Consider the following 22906-nt stretch of genomic DNA (forward strand, 5'->3'; position numbering starts at 1 on the left):
GTATAAAAATCAGTTGTATCGAATAAATTAATAAGATGATGTTACGTCACCACGAATCCTGAAAATGTAAAATGTAAACAAACGTCTTTCCTTTCAGCGACTTGACCGCAAAATACTGTACTCATTTGAGTTTCTCCAAGTCACTCGAAGCCAAAGACCCCTGCTCGGTAGTGCGTATTGTGTTTGGTTAAGACGTACGTATAGTAATCTAAGAGATTTATTTATGTAATGTATACTTACTAGTAATGTACAGCATGCATTAGGTACTCTAGTATGTACACAGCGTTCAATTACCTATTTTACCTACCTACCTAGCTATACCTAGCAAGTAGTCTTGAGGCATCTAAGGAGGATCTCTGCACTGAGCCATTATTTATTAATGAAATATTTTTCACTAAACAATATCGAGAAGGGTGCATATAGTAATGCACTACAGGTGAGATAGCCTAACTCGAAACATTTATCAAAATAATGTGAGGAATTAAAAGGCCTTTGTTTATGTTTTTACGCAGAGAATTTCAGTGGAACACCATGTTTTAGGTAAGTACCACTTTACCAGTCCCTTTGGGATTGGTGTAATTCAAACTTGGTAGGTCAGGCAGAAATCCTTAGCTTGGAGCACTGTAGGTAAATCTTATCAGGTGTACATAGGTATAGTAGAGGCATAGGCAGCGCTACCCTTAGGATATTGTGTAGTTAGGCTATAGCTAACTGTATGAGTTTTGGCTACGCTAACCCAAATGTTGACGATAAGTACTGTACAGTGGATTTCACCAGAGGATTGCATGCTTGTTTAATCAGTTTTCATAGTTTTGGCATCCTACAGGCGTAGGATTTTGCTGAAGTTTAGGTAAAGGAAACAACCAACTGGACCAGCGGAGCGCTTACACATTGCCGGGCCCTCCCGCCCGCCGACCGAAATCGGCGGAAGAACACCAAAACCAATATGGCGGCGATACCAAAACAATAATAAAGAAACTAGGGTAAAACATCACAGCAGGCCAAACAGGCCACCTACAATCAACGCTTGCCACCCTCCGAAAAAGTACATTATAACGCGTCCTGACACCGGAGATGGGCATCAGTCGCGACTTGTTGTTGGTGAGAAACGGAGCTAAAGGATCTCTACTCTCCTTTCGAAGTAAGTATTTTCTCCAAAGTTAGAAATTAAGGCCAAATTTTAAGATTTAAACAGAGGGTAGTGAAAAGGGTGGCTACGGCAGTGGAAATCTCACCAAAACGCTTTAGAAATTTTTACTTACAACTAAAAATGTTTCGAAGATTGACGCCATCTTGATGTTTACGGAGTCGCTTGTGTCAACAAACTTCCCATTTCCTGTGCTAAATCTGCACACCACTTGTACCCATAGACGCTGGGGCACTTTCATCACAACAATCGTAAACCAACCTCTTACCAGCACTTATTCAAGGGGACTACGGCATTCTTTGCGGCGTTTTGCGCTCTTCAATTGTTTATCAGTGTTGTCAATTGGTATGTGTTTACCCTCCAAACTAGGTATAAGACTTACACAAAACCGGGGAAATAAGTGAAATTAGCGTTTGTTCCGATACGTAATACAAACCATCGGTCCTTTAACAATAGGAAGTAGCTAGCGGCAGCTGGAACGGTCGTAAGCTTCGAACAAGGGGAGAACGGTAGTTAACTGCTTGTCCGACAGTCGCGCGCCGCGCGACTGGGAGGTAAACAAATCACTTTTGCTTTCGGTCCGCGGGTGTTAAGGACGTGTTCGTCATCGCTCTCTGCCCGCTTCATTCGTCGTATGCTTTGTTTATATTGTGTTTTCTACTAACAATGGTTTGTTGACTTGAAAATGAAACTGTAAGTACACTGTTTTCATTTTCATTACTTAATTATGAACCAACATGGAGTTATCGCCGTGAGATGCGGCGATTTCCTCTCTTTCATGAATTGAACCCTTGAATTATGTCTCGGTGCCGAGGGCGGGCGCGCTCGCAGCCGAGTCATGTATTTTGGGTTTTGGGCGAAGTGTGTAATTGAAAAATGTAAGTACTCTCTTTCATTATATTTTTGTCCCTGTGCGTTCGTTACCGAGAGTGTGATTGCGCTCGGCACGAGCCCTTTTAATTTTGTATAATAGAATGCAATGAAAGTGGATTCGCAATTGCAAAATTCTTTTCATTTTCATTTATTTATTTGCATGAAATTTAATTTGGATCAATTTTCGTTCTTACCCGGGAATTGATCCTTACGATTTTTTATGTGAAAGTGAAATCGCAAGTGCAGTATTCGGTTTCATTTTCATATATATTTTATGATAGCATCATATTATTGGATCAAGTTTCCGTTCTTACCCGGGAATTGATCTTTTTTCCTTTAAGTTCTATGAAGTGAATCGCAAGGGCAGTATTCTGTTTCATTTTCATATTACTTTTCACTGCTGTGCGGGGGTAGGGGAAGCGAAGGTCTGCCAGGAAGTCGTCGGAAAGCTCTCCCGCGACTCCCTTGGTATCCGATTCTTCGTCTTCCTTCCTGCCCCCCGCTCAGCTTCTTCGTTGTATTTTGTATTTGGGGTCTTCCTTGCGTTCGGGATGGGGCATGCTTCCCCCCGTGCGTGAGGGAACCCCTCTTACTAATCTATCTATGTTACCGCAGGTGCTACATCCGTGGGAGACGACTTGGACAGGTATGGACCACCGCGGCGGCAGGGCGTGCCTAGCATCCACGGGCTGCTGCAGCGTCTAGCGAGGTCTGGGGCGGTCTCCACTACTACCACGGCCGCTTATGCTGCTCCCCCCCCTCCTGGTCTACACTCCCCATGCTGTGTCGATGACGCCGTCTGCCGCTACTAGGGCCGCCGCCGTACCGAGGTGGGGTTGGCCGCCGCCGCCTGTTTTTCTTCGTGTTGCCTGCCCCAGACTTCCGCTGTTCCAGCAGCTCGCCCCTGGACCCGGCCGCCAGGACCCAGGTTCCGCTGGCTGCCGATGATTCTACGAGGCGATCGCTGGCCTGCCGTACATGCCGCTGATGTGATTCCCGCTGTTGGCTTGGCTGTCCCTTCTGGGTCTACCGCTGCCGCTGTTCTTGCCGCTCCTGAGCTGGTTGCTGTTCCTGTCGCTCCTGGTTCCTGAGCCTGTCCATGCTGGTCCTGCCCACGGTGTGTCTTCCCCAGTCCCAGGTCCTTCCGGACAGGTGCAGTCGGGCCGTGTTGCTTCGGCAATAGCCCCGGCTCCGGCCTGGATGGAGGACCTGACGACTGTCTTGCGTGAGCTGACGAGGAAGATGAGAAGAGGAAGCTGTCATCTTCGTCTTCATCGTCTGCTGCTGCCTCTTCCCCTTCGACTTCTAAGCCCATAAGCCGAAGAAGAAGAAGGCTGCCTTCCCCCCCTAAGAAGTCTCCTCGGGAACTTCTAAGGGCCCGTCCCACCCCGGTGGGACGGGGGGTCTTCTGCTGGTCCTCCTGCTCCTTCGGGAGCGGGGCCCGTCTCCCCTTCCGTAAGGAAGAGATAGACGGGGACCAGAGGAGTATCGGTTTTAGCTCTGGTACTTCCTCGCCTGGTGCTAGCGGCGATGCCGCTACGTCAGGTTCCGGCTCGGTCTCTCGTTCGCGAAGAGATCCCGAGTTGTACGTTTTCTCCCTCGGGAGACCGTGCAGCCAAGTTTCGGCGCCAGAGTTCGCTCGGCGCCAAGACGCGGCACGGAGCAGAAGGCTGGTGAGAGACGCTCAGGTGACCTTCTTGCCAGGCCAGCGGCCGCTCTTGCAGCGACCAGCTGGTTAACCCGGGTTTTCCCCCCTAAGAAGGCTCCTTCGGGACCTTCTAAGGGCCCGTCTCGCTCCGGCGATTCGGGGAGCTCTTCTGCTGGTCCCCCTGCTCCCTCGGGAACAGGGCCCGCTTTTCTTCTACCAAGGAGAAGAAGCCGGGGACCAGAGGAGTACCAGCTTCGGCTGGCACTTCCTCGCCTGGTTCTAGCGGTTCTGCCGCTAAACCAGGATCCGCCTCGGCTTCTCGTTAGCGAGAAGTACCGAGTGGACGGTCTCCGCGGGAGACCGTCCAGCCAAAGTCTTGACACCCGAGCTCGCTCGCCGTCAAGACCGAAGCGCGGAGCAGAAGACTGGCGAGTGTCGTGCAGACGACTCTCGCCAGGCCAGTGGACGCTCTCGCAGCGACCAGCTGGCTGCTCGGGTTAACGTGACGGTCGCTGACCAGCCACGAGTTAAGGCGAGGAAGGGGTCCCCGCGGCCGTCGGTACCAGCCACGGCTGGTACCAGCGGCTCGACGCGCCGAGAGGACGCTCGCGGTCTCTCCGCGACAGCGAGCCTAGCAGGTCACCTGACGCCGCTCCCATCGGGACCGGGGCGGAGACGGTAACCAGCAACAGCTCGCCTGACGCTAGAGATCAGCGTCGACGTTCTCAGCCGAGCCTCTCTCCCCAGGCGAGCGGCAAAGCTAGGCCTGCTGCTCAATCGCCACCGCGGGTGGACGATCAGCAGCAGCCCTCCAAGCACGCTGGTCCTGCCAGCGAGCTAGGGGGGAGCGTCAGGTCTGCCTCTCCTGTACCTTCAACCTCCTCGGGCTAACACCGGGAGGAGCGAGGTACCTATGAGGGATCGCGAGAGGTGCCCGCTCGCGATCCCGCTATGACGCCGTATGGACCAGCACGTTCTAGGACCGACCAGGACATACGCGCAAGTAGCTGGAGGCGACCGTCAGGGGTCTGCCGCTGTTTCCTCCTTCTGAAGGAGGAGTATCTCGGGATCTGTTCTTGTTGGAGGGACTGGACGGTCCTACTCCGCAAGACGCGGTTACTCCCGAGATACAGAGGAATTTGCAGAAGTCATTAAGCTGATTCGTCAGCATAATGACCTTGAGGAAGGATTGCCGCTCCCACCAGCAGAGCCACGTCTCTGCTCGAGTCGTTTTGGGGCCCGAGAGGGAAACCAAACCGACGGTGGGTCTGCCGCGATCGGAGCTTGCCGATTCTGTCTCGAACCAGAGTCTCTCGTCTCCGGACAAGAAGGCTCTCTCAGTTCTGGCCGATCGATCAAGCAACTTCCACCTCCTCTACTGCGACAGCAGCGTTTCTACGTGTCTTCGGACACCGTATTTAAATACTCCTTCGGTCCTCCTGAGAGGTTTCGACCTCGACGAGGACTGGAATGAGTCGGAGGACGGTATCGCTCTCTCCTGTCAGGTGTCGATCAGCCCCCACCCAGACGACAGTGGCGGCAGAACCCTTACCTACAGTGAGAGTTCGTAACCCTCCGCGGGAAAACGTTTTCTCCTGACGATACGTTTTCCCAGATTCTGAGAGGCCATCGCCGCAAGGCGATGGCTGCTCCTACCCTTCTCCTACTGCTAGGTTCCACTGGGAAGGCGAGGCGATGCGAGTATCCAATTCCTCCCCCATTCCCTCTCTCCTTACGGCTACGAGGGAAAGGGGAGGGATCCTACAGAGATTTCTCTGTAGGATACCCAAGTTCGGGACTGCGCTACGGGGGGACCTTCGGGTCCTACCTGACGTAAGCCCGGTCGTTGAGGAGGAATCCTGCCCCATTCTCGATTTCTACGGGAATCGAGAGGATCACCAGACGAGATCGTTTGACGAATTCGGTGGGGTTTCGCAGACGTGCTTAGAATTCTACGGAATTTCTAGCGCATTCAGTGTTCGAGTTTTTTACGATCTCCAAACACTTACGCTGAGACCACGGTCCAACGTGAGCGAGACGAGAATCCCCGATATACACGATAATCGGGAACCTCGCCTATGCTCGAATTCCTGGAATTTCTAGCATTGGGAAGAAGACTGCTGCTGAAAGAACTATCTCACAGTGGCCGACCAACCTGGAATAGAGAAGATCGGACGGGAATATCCAGTTTGGCTTGAACTATCGTCTTAGTATTCTGTTCACCATTGAAGCTTTCCTTCGAGGAAGACTTCTCCTTCACTCTCTTTGATAGAGATCGAAGGTGGTCGATCTCCAATCCTTATTTTGTTTTCTTGAAGGAAAGAATTTAGGATGGAGATCGTTGTTCAGAATCCTACAAATATACTACGTATATTAACCTCGCGACATGATTCTACTAAGCAGTTGAATTGTCCGAGGGGTAGGCGCATATCCTAGTTTATCTACGGATTGCGACTTAGAAGAGAAGTATTCTAATTGAACTGCAACTCGGGGTTGCCTGCAACCTCCCAGGAGTTTTCAGTTTCAATTTTATATACTTATGGTTTTGTCACGACAACACCATTTCAACTTTTATATTTACCGAAATTCGTTTCGCCTAAATATAATTGCTCGAGCATATCTTTTATGCTCGGTAGTTCTAGCCGAACGCATTCCTTCGTGGAATAATGGATTACATGGCAACTCAGGATGACGAGTCGGCGAGAGCTCAGGCTCAACTACTGCGTATTGAACTGCCTGACAGCAGCTTAGTATCAGCTGGGCCTCCGAGATGCACGGTCAGTTATGTCTCTCTCTCCCCTGGTTTGATTGACTACCGAACCGTATCTCTGCCCAACAATCATGGACTTAGGTCTCTGATTAATGGGGATTCTCGCAATAATGAAGGACCATCTACTGCTGTGACGCTAGATTCCATCGCCTTCGACATTGCGAGAATTTTCAACAGAGATATCTCTTGGACTCTTTCATCTTTCTGTTTACCGCACGGTAACAGAAGTCTGTACAAGTCTCCCGCTGCATCGCACTGCGATAATGCGAATGATTTTGCAGACATCTGAGTTTGTCTTCAAAAATATCTCGTATTCGTAGGTGTACAATTGTTCATTGTTCAACCCGAATTACGAGATGTGTCAGAAGACATCGCCTACTCTCCGACCTGACAGCTCTACTTCCAAATGTTCAGCCCATGAGAAGCAGTTCTTTCAGGCGGCTTTCCCCTGTGTTTTCATACTGAAGAACGCCCCGCTTTCATTGCAACTACGACTTCTCACCGGACAGCAATGAAATAGCGGTTAGCGTTTTCAGTCATTTGTAAGCACAGGTTATGAATCTTGAGAATCCTTCTCTCGATTCATCTGTGAAGACGTAGGTTGCATTCAATATCTACCTTCGTCTTCAACGGTACATAGTGTTGTTTCTCCTTAGCTGAGATTCAACAACCATGAGATGTTTTACTTCAGGGACCTCGGTCTCTAGAAGGCAATTGACTTTCGCCTGTTGGGCCACATGCCTTAAGAGAATCATCACCTCGCTGTCCGGCATTGGTGACAAACAAATACATTATTTGTTTGGTCTCTCGGCATAACCCTTTAAAGGCGAAGGTCACGTGACTTACTCGATGCTTGGACAACTTGCCTCCTACCGAAACGCAGTCAGTCGGCAGCTGTCAGAGCGCCCGAGTCAGTTACGAACTACGCTGTTGACTTAGTTCGGTTGTTACACAGCAATCATTACTTCGTTTTAATAGCTTGTCACAGTACCCATATCCATTGACACCCACCATGGAGTGTCGGTGTCCTATCCACTACCACCGAGAAACTTCGCTGCATGGGGATAGGAGGATGCGAGAGACTTCGTGGCAAACGGACAGACCAGTATGGGTACTGGACATCACCGAAGTAGAGAAGAGGGATAGGTCATGCGACTATTTCCTTCTTTTCCTCTGAGGAACTGCATGACTTCTCCTGCGAAGTCAAGCATCCAGGGGATGGGGATCCGTGACGCTCGATTTCGTACCGAACTTCGTAGCGAAGACTCAGAACCCTTCGGTCCCTGACGATTGGTTCGAGTCGTTCACAATCCCCTCCCTAATGGACTTCACCGCCTTCGATGCGAAGGAGATGCTGCCTTGTCCGCAAGAACTTCTCCGTGGCGCAGGTACTGAAGGCAGGGGTCTGGTCCAACCAGACCACATGCCCTTCCTTATACCTCGGGATATTGCCCACAGGTCCTTGGATCTTTTTCCTTGGGACCCGTGGTGGCTGCTCAAACACGTTGTGTAGCGAACCCAGACCCTCGCAGGCTGAACAGCATCGAGTCCTGGTGTGACCGTAAGAATGGATGAGTGAATGAGAGTGTGACTGGCTCCTCTTCCCCTCTACCTGTGGTTAGAGGGACACGGTCGTCACCCTGCTGGATAAGGACAAGATGCAGGTGAGCTACTCAACAGAGCCCCATCCTATCCCTTTCACTAGGGATAGGAGCGTATATCCACCACTTCCTCCAACAAGGGGGAGGAAGTGGATGCCAGCTTGAGACAACCATACTTTATGTTGCCTCTTGCAAACAGGAACAAGTTCTTGCTTGCTGGTACGAAGAGATACGCTTGCCTCTCTCTTAGTACTCGGCCCAGAGGTCTGACCATTGATCCTGCGGTGCACACCCCGATCAATCGGACAGAGGCTTGGATCCCTCCCTCGCTCTTACGACCAGGGAGGCATTCCAGGGATGGACGAACACCAGTCTGTTCATCAAAAGACTCAGATTCCTCCCACCAAGAAGTGAGTCTTCCTATTGTTAAAGGACCGATGGTTTTGTATTACGTATCGGAAACAAATGGACAATTTGTCGAAAATTGCATTTTTCCTAACTATACAAACCTGAGGTCCTTTACATATAGTCCCTCCTCATGCCACCCCTCACTCTGCGTATTTTGCATGGGCCAAAAGCAAAAGTGATTTGTTTTACCTCAAACCCGGACAAGCAGTTAACTACCGTTCTCCCCTTGTTCGAAGCTTACGACCGTTCCAGCTGCCGCTAGCTACTTCCTATTAAAGGACCTCAGGTTTGTATAGTTAGGAAAAATACAATTTTCGACAAATTGTCATATCTATTTGTATTATATATACGTACACATTACAGCAATTTTATCATTACTGCATTACTATGACAACTAGAATTCATCGAAACAGTTTGTAAATGCATCAGCGTATGTGTGACGCTCCACTAGATTGGCAACGATGAGTCATTTTTCCTCACGTCGTCTGCTCGTAAGTATACATCCGAAACATTTGTAATTTTGGGGTTAATTTGGTTGCAAAAAAGGGATAACTAGACTGATTAAATATACTAAAACATTTTGAAGTAAAGTTAAACTAAATATTGATAAAGTAAACAATTAAGGGAAATAAGCTTTGCTCTCATAATCAGTGTTGTCGTCTGCTGCTCGTAACTGTGTTTGCGGACGAGTGAGTGGCTTAGGAACCAGGAACCACAGCGTGGTTCAAGTGCACTGTGGAGTGAATTAAGACCAAAATGTGTATAATTACAATCAAATAAGCACCTGTGGAGTTTCAGTTGTGATGGCAGTAAGGATGGATACCACCGGATTACAAGGTAAAAATGAATTCAGTTCAAACCATGACCCTGGGAATAACAAGTTTTCATACTTTCACTAATATAGGCAACAAAATGTTGTTTTATTGTGCTGATTACAACTGCAATCTTGAGTAAAGATCAATAAACGTTACATATATACGCTAACATTGTTCAAATGAGTGCTGGGAAGGCTGGGAAAGATGATTGTCGTCACTGATCAGAACCTGTACAACCACACTGTAGCCGCCATATTGTATTTCAAAACTGCCTTGAAAACACATTTTTGTACATGAACTTTCCTGGCCAGACATATACTTAGCTTACGTCTCTGACGTCCACGACAGAATTCAAAACTCGCGGCTAACGCGACAGGTAGGTCAGGTGATCTACCTTACCCGCCGCTGGGAGGCAGGTGTAAGAACCATCATACCTTTTCTTGCCAGATTTTTTCTGTCGTCGGTGTCGACCACACCTGTTGTCGGTACCTCTTGACAGTTTGATTCTTTTCTCGTTTTCGCCCTGGATTGTTTCTACGGACTTTTGGTGAAGTACCCGATCTTTTGGCCTGGCATTCGCGATTTGTGGACAGTTATTGGGACTTTTCTTTGGATTTTTCTTTGGATTTTTCTTGGATTCATGATGTCTGATGTTGATACTAAGAAAACTGCTATGTTTTGTTTAGAGTTTGTTGTATGACTGAGTGTAAGGTGAGGCTACCGAAAGCTGCGGTAGACCCTCACACGGTATGTTTGAAGTGTAGAGGGAATGAATGCACCTTTAATAACCCTTGTAATGAATGTGAAAAGCTGAATGAGCGGCTCTGGCTGGCTCTCTTTGCGTGTCTTCTCGTCGTAGGAAGGACGTCTCGCTTCCTGTAAAGAAGTCCAGGCTCCCCTCTCCTGACTCTCGCTATTCGACGGAAGCGGCGCGCTCACCTGTGCGTTCGGATTCTCGCAGGAGGCTTTCTGCTTCGGACAAGATCACATCTGCGTCTAAGCGACATTCGCCTGACAGACAAGTTTCTCCTTCGGACAAGGAGCAAACTGCGCGTAGGAGATCCTCACCCTACAGACGATCTTCTCGAGACAGGATCGCTCCCCTTGACAGGCGCCAAGAGCCTAGTAGGCACTACTCACCTCGTAGCCGCTCCTCGTCTCGCCTCCACTCTCCGGTTGACAAGCGCCCTAAATCGGACAGGCGCCTTCGCTGGACAGGCGTCAAGAGCTGGTTAGGCGCGTTTCGCCTGGCAGCGCTCTTCTCTCCCGACTTTTACTCGCCTCGAGTCAGGCGCCGAGAGCCCTAGCAGGCGCTTCTCCCTGGTAGGCGCTCACCTAGTAGGCGCTCGTCGCCAGAGATTTTCTCGCCTCGGTAGGCGCCAACCGAGAGCCTGGTAGGCGCTTTTCGTATGGCAGGCGCCGTTCGCCTGGTAGCCGCTCTCCTTTGGATAGGCGCCAAGAGCCTGATAGAAGTTCTTCTTCAGCAGGCGCTCTGCACCTGACTGCCGCCTGACTCCTATTAGGCTTCAAGAATCTGGGAAACGCACTCCTCCAGACAAGAAGGATGTTGCAAGTAGACACTTGCCTGAAGCATTGTCTCCAAGACGTATACGTCTAACTTCCTCTAGAGACTCCTTTAAGAATAGTCGCGCCTCTAAGGATCAGGAGGGCTCTTCAGCTCAGGAGGAACAGGACCCCTCAGAAGAAGAAGACAAAAGACGCCTCAGTTTCCTCCTATAAGAAACTAACAGAGTTACTCCTGCAAGAGTTTGGAGATATCCTTTCTCCTGTGGCTCCCCCTTCTCCTCTTTCGTTATTCTCCACTTCGAAGACGTCGAAGGTTTCGTCTTGTGTAAGGATGAAACCTACGGTTTCCATGAAGAAGGCGCTGAGAGGTTTTGGGAATGGCTCCTTTCTAAGGAAGAGAAAGGGAAGACGGTTTTTTCTTTCCCTCCGTCTAAACTGACGGCAGATTGGGATTCTGGTACGAATCGGGAGAACCTTTAGGCGTCGCTCTCCCTTCGTCTGCGGACTCGGACTTCTCTTCATTAGTGGATTCTGCTCGCGTTCCGCCCTCTTGTCCGCCAAGACTACGTGGGGAATGAAACGAAACTTGACCACTTACTGAAGGGAATGTTCCGAGTCCTGGAAGTTTTCAACTTCCTTGATTGGTCTTTAGGTGTTCTGGCTAATAAAACCAAGACCCCAGATGCTCTGTCTCCTGAAGATCTTAACTGTGTACTCACTTGCATGGATAAGCAGTGAGAGACGGATCGAGTGAAGTCTCCTCACTGTTTGGAGCTGGAGTGCTTAAGAAACGGTCGGTCTACTGTTCGTTTCTCACGAAGGCAGTGTCTCATGCGCAAAGGGCCTCGCTCTTGTATGCTCAACTCTCTCTTCTGTTCCCCAAGAAAATTATCCAAGATGTCTCGAGTGCCCTTTCAGCTAGGCTACTCAGGACATGTTTAGCCCAGGCGGCCAGGAAAACCTCGCTCTGTCTTCCAACCCAAGACCAGAAAGAGACTCCTCTGAGACAGGAGCCCTTTCGAGGAGGAACCGCTGTCATAGTTCTGCAACCAGAGGGACTAGACCTTTTAAGAGAGGTAAAACCTTCTCTAAGTCAGTCAGAGGGAAGAAATAGCGGTCAAGGACTCCAGACATCAGTGGGTGCCAGACTACTGAAATTTGCCGACGTCTGGGCCCACAAAGGGGCAGACAATTGGTCCCTATCGATTGTCAGCAAAGGATACCTCATTCCCTTCTCGTCAAGACCACCATTGACGACAACTCCGAGGGAGTTGGTAGCCAAGTACAAGGACCCCATCATGAATCAAGCCCTTTCTCTAGCAGTAGATCTCATGCTAGAGAGGAGGCTATAGAACTAGTGAAAGATCCCCCGCTCTGCGGGCTTTTACAACAGACTTTTCCTAGTTCCGAAGAACTCAGGAGGATGGAGACCGGTGTTGGATGTAAGCGCCCTGAACGTCTTTGTGGAAAAGAGAAAGTTCGCCATGGAGACAACTTCCTCAGTGTTAGCGGCTCTTCGTCCAGGGGGCTGGATGGTGTCTCTAGACCTTCAGGACGCTTACTTTCATGTGCCGATCCATCCTTCTTCACGGAAGTATCTACGATTCATGATGGGAGGAAACATCTTCCAATTCAAGGCCTTGCCTGCTTCGGCCTATCAACTGCACCCAAGTTTCACGGGGTTAATGAAAAACGTGGCGCAGTGGCTACATTTGGAGGGAGTGAGGGTGTCGCTTTATCTCGACGACTGGCTAATCAGAGCAGAGTCTCAAGAAAGATGTCTGGAGGACCTTCAAAAGACCCTTACATTGGCAAGTTCGCTGGGACTTCTGGTGAACTTCCAGAAGTCTCAATTAATCCCCAGTCAAGAGAGGTCTATCTGGGGATTCGGATAGCTTCTCTGGCTTTTCGGGCTTTTCCGTCGCCAGAGAGGATAGCTCGTTGCTACGAGAAAAATAAAAACGACCTTCCTAGAGAAGATGCATGCACAGCGAGGGAGTGGATGAGTCTGCTGGGGACACTCTCCTCGCTGGAGCAATTCGTTTCTCTAGGAAGGTTGCATCTCAGGCCTCTACAGTTCTTCCTATACCAGAACTGGAGGCGTCTCTCCCTAGATCTGGAGTTCTCCTTCAAGATCTCAAGGGAAATCAAGAGAGACCTTCGGTGGTGGAACAACACTTCGATTTGTGGAAGGAATGTCTCTCTACATGCCGAACCCCAGCCATGTGTTGTTTTCCGACGCATCGGAGGCAGGTTGGGGAGCGACGCTCGGGACAAGAGAAGTGTCAGGCACCTGGAAGGGGGATCAGGTGTCCTGGCACATCAACAAGAAAGAGTTGATGGCAGTCTGGATGGCATTGAAAGCCTGAGAACCCAACGTCCGAAATGCAGTAGTGCAGGTCAATTCGGACAACACAACAGCCTTGGCGTACATCAAAAAACAGGGGGGGACGCACTCCTTCTCCTGTACGAAACAGCAAGGGATCTTCTGCTGTGGTCTCAAACAAGGAGATCAGTCTTCTCACCAGATTCGTACAGGGAGAAAGGAACGTCAGGGCCGATCTCCTGAGCAGGAAGAATCAACTCCTGCCTTCCGAGTGGACCCTCCACTCAGAAGTATGCCAAGACCTGTGGAAAAGATGGGGCAGACCTCACATCGATCTCTTTTGCAACAGCAAAGAACGCAAGAATCGAACTTTACTGCTCCCCGATCTCAGACCAGGAGCATATCAGTGGATGCGTTTCTCCTAGATTGGACAGGGCTAGATGTCTACGCCTTTCCCCCCACCCCTTCAAAGTACTAGGACAAACCCTCAAGAAATTTGCTATCTCGGAGAGGACAAGAATGACGCTAGTAGCTCCGTTCTGGCCCGCCCAAGATTGGTTCACAGAGGTACTGGAATGGTTGGTGGACTTTCCAAGAGCACTTCCACAAAGACAAGATTTGCTCAAACAACCCCACTTCGACAGGTATCACAGAAACCTCCCCGCTCTCAATCTGACTGGCTTTCGACTGTCAAAAGTCTTGTCAGAGCGAAGGGGTTTTCGACAAAAGCTGCTAAGGCTATCGCCTCAGCTAGAAGACCTTCGACCCTTAAAGTCTACCAGTCGAAGTGGGACGTCTTTCGCCGTTGGTGCAGGAACCAGAAGTTTTTCCTCTTCCAGTACCTCTGTGACTCAGATAGCAGATTTCCTAGTTTTCCTCAGAGAAAAATGCGGTTTGGCAGTATCTACTATCAAGGATACCGAAGCATGCTGGCTGCGGTATTCAGACATAGGAATTTAGATCTTTCGAATAACAAAGATCTTCATGATCTCTTAAGATCTTTTGAATCTTCCAAGAAAACCTCGAGCGAAGTTCCAAGTTGGAATCTGGATGTGGTTCTTCGTTTCCTGAGGTCCGCTAGGTTTGAACCACCACATTTAGCCTCCTTCAAAGATCTCACGAGGAAAGCTCTCTTTCTCATGGCTTTAGCATCAGCTAAAAGGGTTAGTGAGATTCATGCCCTAGAAGGAAGGGTAGGGTTTCAAAGGAGATTCCGTGGTTTGTTCCTTCCTTACCTTCGTTTTTGGCAAAAATGAGAACCCCTCAAATCCGTGGCCAAGGAACTTTGAGGTTCGTGGTTTATCTGCCATAGTAGGGGAAGAACCTGAAAGAACTCTTTGCCCTGTTAGGAGTTTAAAATACTACCTTCAGAAGAAGAAAACCCTTAAGGGCATTGAGGATAGACTATGGTGCTCTGTAAAGGACCCCAGCAGACCATTGTCGAAAAATGCGCTGTCTTTCTTCATTAGAAGTGTTGTGAAAGAAGCACATAAAGCTTGTAATGAGGAACATTTCAAGATCCTAAAAGTCAAGGCTCATGAAGTAAGAGCAATTGCCACTTCCTTGGCCTTTTAGGAAGAATATGTCTCTTCAGAATCTGATGAAAACTACATTCTGGAAATGTAATCAGTATTCGCCAACCACTACCTAAAAGACGTCAGTATTACGTATGACGAGTGCTTCGCGTTAGGCCCGTACGTATCGGCGGATTCTGGTGGGGGGGCTGCTGGGGCAGGGAGCTGGAACATATCCTTAGTAGTTTTTCCCTTGTTTTTTTTGGTAATTGAGTTCATATGGTTTGTATGAAAAATGATGCAGGTAGGCATCTTTTTTTTCGTTTCGTAATGCTAATAAAAGTTAGTTTGGTTAGGTGATCGGATTTGGTTTGAAAGCTCCCTGCGTTGGTAGTGGACAGGTTCTGTCATAGAAGAGGGCGAACCCCCATTGACATGATCCGACTTGGATTCTACTAAGTAAGCGGATATCAAGTCCCGTTAGTAGACCCAAAGAGTCTTTTCAGCTGTAGGTCACGCCCTCGCTGTAGCTCTTATGGCTATGCAGACTAATAGACAGTATCTATGAAGTCTTCAGCCTAAACAGGTAAGAACCAAGGTTATTTTTATCCTACAACAGGTGTTGTTTACCTTTTCTTTGTTATTTTCTGTCTTGTACCCTCCACCAAGGGTGTCAATCAGCTAAGTATATGTCTGACAGGAAAATTCATGTACAAAAATGATATTGTTATTTTACAATAAAGTTTTGTACATACTTACCTGGCAGACATATACGATTGATGGCCCGCCCAGCCTCCCCTCAGGAGACAGTATAAGAGGAGAAAAAATCTGGCAAGAAAGGTATGATGGTTCTTACACCGCCTCCCAGCGGCGGGTAAGGTAGATCACCTGACCTACCTGTCGCGTTAGCCGCAAGTTTTGAATTCTGTCGTGACGTCAGAGACGTAAGCTAAGTATATGTCTGCCAGGTAAGTATGTACAAAACTTTATTGTAAAATAACAATATCATTTTACGAAGAGCGTCACATGCTTATTTTATTTTGTATGGGGCTTTCATATATCACATTATGTTGACGAAACTTCAGTCTTTTGAATGGTATGCTTAGAGTTGTAATTGTATTCTTGTTTCACCAATTAAATATCGAGTGAATAAGACCCGTCCAGCGTGATAAGGGTTGGTAGTCAGTGATGTTTTACCCTAAACAGAGGTTAATGAATGTCTAGCCAGGCGAAGTGCAAACATACCTCCATGATGCTTTCAAAATTTTTACTTAAAACACCAAAAATGTAGAAGATTGACACCAATTTGGTGTTTGTGGAGTCACTTGTGTCAATAAACTTTCCATTCCATATGCTTAATCTGCACACTACTTGTACGCATAGATGCTGGGGCACTTTCTTCACAACAATCGTCAACAATGACACCAACAGCCTGGCAAATCCAAGGAAATTACGATTTTTTGTTAAAAAGAAGAACCGCGCACTAGATAATTATTTAAATAAATAGTTAAACAGCAGTATCAGGTCATGAATTGCATAAATTTTTTACATATTTATGATTATTAACTTTAAAATATTCATTGTTGAATAAGTAACTAGATTCCTGTCTCAAATATTAACTAGATTCCTGTCTCAAATATCAACAGTTTTGCTGTGAACAGTACCAGCAGCGTTGTTCGCACTCTTCTATTGTTTATCAGTAGTATTGCCAATTGGTATGTGTTTACCCTCCAAACTGGGTATAAGACTTATACAAAACCGGGGAAATAAGTGAAATTAGTGTATCTACACTTGTAGTATAGTATATACATTTTAGAGCAATTTTATCATTATTGCATTACTATGACAACTAGAATTCATGGAAACAGTTTGTAAATGCATCGGCGTATGTGTGAAGCTCCACTAAATTGGCTACGATGAAATTTTCCTGTCGTCTGCTTGTATCTACTTTAGAAATATCTGTAATTTTTCGGGGTTAATTTGGTTGCAAAAAAGGGATAATAGACATGAATTAAAATAAACATTTTGAAGTAAAGTAAAGTTAAACTAAATAATGAGTAAGGTAAACAATTAAGGGAATAAAGCTTTGCACCTTGTAAACAGAGTAGTCGTGTGCTGCCTGCAACTGTGTTTGTGGAGTGAGCGCTTAGGAACCAGGAACAGCAACGTAGTTCAAGTGCAATTTGGAGTGAATTAAGACCAAATGTGTATAATTACAATCAATAAGCATTGTGGAGTTTCAGTTGTTATGGCAGTAAGGATAAAACCACTGGTTACAAGGTAAAAATGAATTTCAGTTCAAACAATGACCCCGGGAATAAGAATTTTCATACTTTCACTACTGTAGGTTACAAAATTTTGTTTTATTTTGCTGATTACAACTGCAATCTTGAGTAAGATCAATAAACGTTACATTTATACGTTAATATTGTTCAAATGAGCGCTGGGAAGGACGTGAAATCCATGCCGGTTACGAATAGCACCTCAGTCGGTTGACGCCTTATTGGATTTAAAAAACTGCCTGGAAAACATATTTTTGTACATGAACTTTCCTGTCAGACATATACTTAGCTTACGTCTCTGACGTCACGACAGAATTCAAACTCGCGGCTAACGCGACAGGTAGGTCAGGTGATCTACCTACCCGACGCTGGGAGGCGGGTGTAAGAACCATCATACCTTTCTTGCCAGATTTTTTTCTGTCGTCGGTGTCGACCACACCTGTTTGTCGGTACCTCTTGACAGTTGGATTCTTTTCTCGTTTTCGCCCTGGATTGTTTCTACGGACTTTTGGTGAAGTAACCCGATCTTTTGGCCTGGCTTTCGCGATTTGTGGACAGTTATTGGACTTTTCTTTGGATTTTTCTTGGATTCATGATGTCTGATGTTGATACTAAGAAAACTGCTATGTTTAGAGTTTGTTTGTATGACTGATTGTAAGGTGAGGCTACCGAAAGCTTCGGTAGACCCTCACACGGTATGTTTGAAGTGTAGAGGGAATGAATGCACCTTTAATAACCCTTGTAATGAATGTGAAAGCTGAATGAGGATGAATGGAAGTCTTTGTCTTCCTACTTGAGGAAGCTTGAAAAGGATAAAGTTAGGAAAGCTTCTTCCAGGAGCAGTAGTAGATCTCGTATTAGCGAGTTGGATGTAGATAATCCTATTTTAGAAGTAGCTCCTTTGTCAGTTTCAGCTCCTGCTCCCTGCACCGAAGCCGAAGATACGCCTTCGGAGTGGCCTCAATGAAAGCCACCATTCGCAGTATGGAGAGGAAAATCAGCAACTAGAAGGTAAGAGTGATTCCAATAGTGATTTTGTGCAGTGAACCCAGTGCAGTGGAGGTGCGTCTGATCGGCGCCCTAATGCTTCCATGCCTAGACCTCTTCCAGACTCCCAGTCCCAGTGGAGGAGGAAAGTCGAAAGCCGCAGGAAGGTTAGGGAGCATCCCCAACGGTCAGGCGTCCCTCGTAGTTCCTGTTGATCGTTCCCAGGATACCTTGGATCACTCCAAGAGAGAAATTTTGCGCCAGTGCTTCTCGTCGTTGCCTTCGCCTTCTCCTAAAAGAGGATGGAGCTCTTCGGTAAGCCTCGCGCCCATTCGAAGAGAGCTGGAATGCTCCCTGCGCCCGCCCTTCCAGCCCTGAAGTTTTTTCGGAAGAGCCTGAGGTGGAAGCGAAGAAGCCGTAAGAGATCTCAGGAGTATCGTTCACCGAGCGGAGATCGAGCCTCTTCTCCTGTTCACGAGTTTGTGAGTTCTCCTGCAAGGGTGTTGGCTAACCTTCAGGCGCAGATTTCGGCTCTGGCTGGCTCTCTTTACGGGTCTTCTCGGCGCAGGAAGGACTCTCGCTTCCTGTAAAGAAGTCCAAGCTCTCTCTGACTCTCGCTTAGAGGCGCGCTCAACAACTGTTCGTTCGGATTCTCGCAGGAGGCTCTCTGCTTCGGACAAGATCAAATCTGCGTATAAGCGACATTCGCCTGACAGACAAGTTTCTCCTTCAGACAAGGAGCAAACTGCGCGTAGGAGATCCTCACCCTCCCACAGACGCTCTTCTCGAGACAGGATCGCTCCCCTTGACGGGCGCCAAGAGCCTAGTAGGCACTACTCACTACGTAGCAGCTCCTCGTCTCGCCTCCACTCTCCGGCTGAACAAGTCGCCCTAAATCGGACAGGCGCTTTTCGCTGGACAGGCGTCAAGAGCTGTTAGGCGCGTTTCGCCTGGCAGGCGCTCTTCTCCTGACTTTTACTCGCCTCGAGTCAGGCGCCGAGAGCCTAGCAGGCGCTTCTCCCCTGGTAGGCGCTCACCTAGTAGGCGCTCGTGCCATGAGATCTCTCGCCTCGGTTCAGGGCGCCAAGAGCCTGGTAGGCGCTTTCGTATGACAGGCGCAGTTCGCCTGGTAGCCGCTCTCCTTTGGATTAGGCGCCAAGAGCCTGATAGAATTTCTTCTTAAACAAAACAGGCGCTCTGCACCTGACTGCCGCCTGACTCCTATTAGGCTTCAAGGATCTGGAAAACGCACTCCTCCAGACAAGAAGGATGTTGCAAGTAGACACTTGCCTGAAGCATTGTCTCCAAGACGTTTACGTCTATCTGCCTCTAGAGACTCCTTTAAGAATAGTCGCGCCTCTAAGGATCAGGAAGGCCTCTTCGGCTCAGGAGGAACAGGACCTCTCAGAAGAAGAAGGAACAAAAGACGCCTCAGTTTCCTCCTATAAGAAACTTACAGAGTTACTCCTGCAAGAGTTTGGAGATATCCTTTCTCCTGTGGCTCCCCCTTCTCCTCTTTCGTTATTCTCCACTTCGAAGACGTCGAAGGTTTCGTCTTGTGTTAGGATGAAACCTACTGTTTCCATGAAGAAGGCGCTGAGAGGTTTTGGAGAATGGCTCCTTTCGAAGGAAGAGAAAGGAAGACGGTTTTTTCTTTCCCTCCGTCTAAACTGACCGGCAGATTGGGATTCTGGTACGAATCGGGAGAACCTTTAGGCCTCGCTCTCCCTTCGTCTGCGGACTCGGACTTCTCTTCATTAGTGGATGCTGCTCGTCGTTCCGCCCTCTTGTCCGCCAAGGACTACGTGGGGAATGAACGAACTTGACCACTTACTGAAGGGAATGTTCCGAGTCCTGGAAGTTTTCAACTTCCTTGATTGGTCTTTAGGTGTGCTGGCTAATAAGACCAAGACTCCAGATGCTCTGTCTCCTGAAGATCTAACTGTGTACTCACTTGCATGGATAAAGCAGTGAGAGACGGATCGAGTGAAGGTCTCCTCACTGTTTGGAGCTGGAGTGCTTAAGAAACGGTCGGTCTACTGTTCGTTTCTCACGAAGGCAGTGTCTCATGCACAAAGGGCATCGCTCTTGTATGCTCAACTCTCTCCTCTTCTGTTCCCCAAGAAAATTATCCAAGATGTCTCGAGTGCCCTTTCAGCTAAGGCTACTCAGGATATGTTAGCCCAGGCGGCCAGGAAACCTCGCTCTGTCTTCCAACCCAAGACCAAGAAAGAGACTCCTCTGAGACAGGAGCCCTTTCGAGAGGACCCGCTGTCAGAGGTTCTGCAACCAGAGGGACTAGACCTTTTAAGAGAGGTAAAACCTTCTCGAAGTCAGTCAGAGGGAAGAAATAGCGGTCAAGGACTCCATACATCAGTGGGTGCCAGACTACTGAAATTTGCCGACGTCTGGGCCCACAAAGGGGCGGACAATTGGTCCCTATCGATTGTCAGAAAAGGATTCCTCATTCCCTTCTCGTCAAGACCACCATTGACGACAACTCCGAGGAGTTGGTAGCCAAGTACAAGGACCCCATCATGAATCAAGCCCTTTCTCTAGCAGTAGATCTCATGCTAGAGAAGGAGGCTATAGAACTAGTGAAAGATCCCCGCTCTGCGGGCTTTTACAACAGACTGTTCCTAGTTCCGAAGAACTCAGGAGGATGGAGACCGGTTGGTTGGATGTAAGCGCCCTGAACGTCTTTGTGGAAAAGAGGAAGTTCGCCATGGAGACAACTTCCTCAGTGTTAGCGGCTGCTTCGTCCAGGGGACTGGATGGTGTCTCTAGACCTTCAGACGCTTACTTTCATGTGCCGATCCATCCTTCTTCACGGAAGTATCTACGATTCATGATGGGAGGAAAACATCTTCCAATTCAAGGCCTTGTGCTTCGGCCTATCAACTGCACCCCAAGTTTTCACGGGGTTAATGAAGAACGTGGCGCAGTGGCTACATTTGGAGGGAGTGAGGGTGTCGCTTTATCTCGACGACTGGCTAATCAGAGCAGAGTCTCAAGAAAGATGTCTGGAGGACCTTCAAAAGACCCTTACATTGGCAAGTTCGCTGGGACTTCTGGTGAACTTCCAGAAGTCTCAATTAATCCCCAGTCAAGAGAGGATCTATCTGGGGATTCGGATAGCTTCTCTGGCTTTTCGGGCTTTTTTCCGTCGCCAGAGAGGATAGCTCGTTGCTACGAGAAAATAACGACCTTCCTAGAGAAAGATGCATGCACAGCGAGGGAGTGGATGAGTCTGCTGGGGACACTCTCCTCGCTGGAGCAATTCGTTTCTCTAGGAAGGTTGCATCTCAGGCCTCTACAGTTCTTCCTATACCAGAACTGGAGGCGTCTCTCCCTAGATCTGGAGTTCTCCTTCAAGATCTCAAGAGGAATCAAGAGAGACCTTCGGTGGTGGAACGACCCACTTCGATTTGTGGAAGGAATGTCTCTCTACATGCCGAACCCCAGCCCAATGTGTTGTTTTCCGACGCTTCGGAGGCAGGTTGGGGAGCGACACTCGGGACAAGAGAAGTGTCAGGCACCTGGAAGGGGGATCAGGTGTCCTGGCACATCAACAAGAAAGAGTTGATGGCAGTCTGGATGGCTTTGAAAGCCTTCGAACCCCACGTCCGGAATGCAGTAGTGCAGGTCAATTCGGACAACACAACAGCCTTGGCGTACATCAAGAAACAGGGGGGGACGCACTCCTTCTCCCTGTACGAAACAGCAAGGGATCTTCTGCTCTGGTCTCAAACGAGGAAAATCAGTCTTCTCACCAGATTCGTACAGGGAGAAAAGGAAACGTCAGGGCCGATCTCCTGAGCAGGAAGAATCAACTCCTGCCTTCCGAGTGGACCCTCCACTCAGAAGTATGCCAAGACCTGTGGAGAAGATGGGGCAGACCTCACATCGATCTCTTTGCAACAGCAAGAACGCAAGAATCGAACTTTATTGCTCCCCGATCTCAGACCCAGGAGCAATTTCAGTGGATGCGTTTCTCCTAGATTGGACAGGGTTAGACGTCTACGCCTTTCCCCCCTTCAAAGTACTAGGACAAACCCTCAAGAAATTTGCTATCTCGGAGAGGACAAGAATGACGCTAGTAGCTCCGTTCTGGCCCGCCCAAGATTGGTTCACAGAGGTACTGGAATGGTTGGTGGACTTTCAAGAGCACTGCCACAAAGACAAGATTTGCTCAAACAACCCCACTTCGACAGGTATCACAGAAACCTCCCCGCTCTCAATCTGACTGGCTTTCGACTGTCAAAGTCTTGTCAGAGCGAAGGGGTTTTCGACAAAAGCTGCTAAGGCTATCGCCTCAGCTAGAAGACCTTCGACCCTTAAAGTCTACCAGTCGAAGTGGGACGTTCTTTCGCCGTTGGGTGCAGGAACAAGAAGTTTTCCTCTTCCAGTACCTCTGTGACTCAGATAGCGATTTCCTAGTTTTTCCTCAGAGAAAAATGCGGTTTGGCAGTATCTACTATCAAGGATACCGTAGCATGCTGGCTGCGGTGTTCAGACATAGGAATTTAGATCTTTCGAATGACAAAGATCTTCATGATCTATTAAGATCTTTTGAATCTTCCAAGAAAACTTCGAACGAAGTTCCAAGTTGGGAATCTGGATGTGGTTCTTCGCTTCCTGATGGTCCGCTAGGTTTGAACACCACATTTAGCCTCCTTCAAAGATCTCACGAGGAAAGCTCTCTTTCTCATGGCTTTAGCATCTGCTAAAAGGGTTAGTGAGATTCATGCCCTAGAAGGAAGGGTAGGTTTCAAAGGAGATTCCGTAGTTTGTTCCTTCCTTCCTTCGTTTTTTAGCAAAAAATGAGAACCCCTCAAATCCTTGGCCAAGGAGCTTTGAGGTTCGTGGTTTGTCTGCCACTGCCCGGAGTAGGGGAAGAACCTGAAAGAACTCTTTGCCCTGTTAGGAGTTTAAAATACTACCTTCAGAAGAAGAAAACCCTTAAGGGCATTGAGGACAGACTATGGTGCTCTGTAAAGGACCCCAG

The 22906-nt window shown here is 48.3% G+C and overlaps 1 protein-coding gene across 5 annotated transcripts in view; it reads left to right on the top strand.

Annotated features, from left to right (window-relative positions):
- Positions 1 to 22906, top strand: part of LOC135223681 (thiamin pyrophosphokinase 1-like) — a 240510-nt gene that overhangs the window by 112121 nt on the left and 105483 nt on the right. Inside the window, exon 1 of one of the 5 annotated variants that reach the window (XM_064262363.1) lies at positions 70 to 194. The exons of 3 other annotated variants lie outside the window; for them this stretch is intronic. The gene's annotated coding sequence lies outside the window, so the exon portion shown is untranslated. Of the gene's footprint in view, positions 1 to 69; positions 195 to 22906 lie in introns of those variants that run through there. One more of the 5 variants, XM_064262365.1, reaches the window with a different exon arrangement.

This window comes from Macrobrachium nipponense, chromosome 10, assembly GCF_015104395.2.
Source record: "Macrobrachium nipponense isolate FS-2020 chromosome 10, ASM1510439v2, whole genome shotgun sequence".
Lineage (NCBI taxonomy): Eukaryota > Metazoa > Arthropoda > Malacostraca > Decapoda > Palaemonidae > Macrobrachium > Macrobrachium nipponense.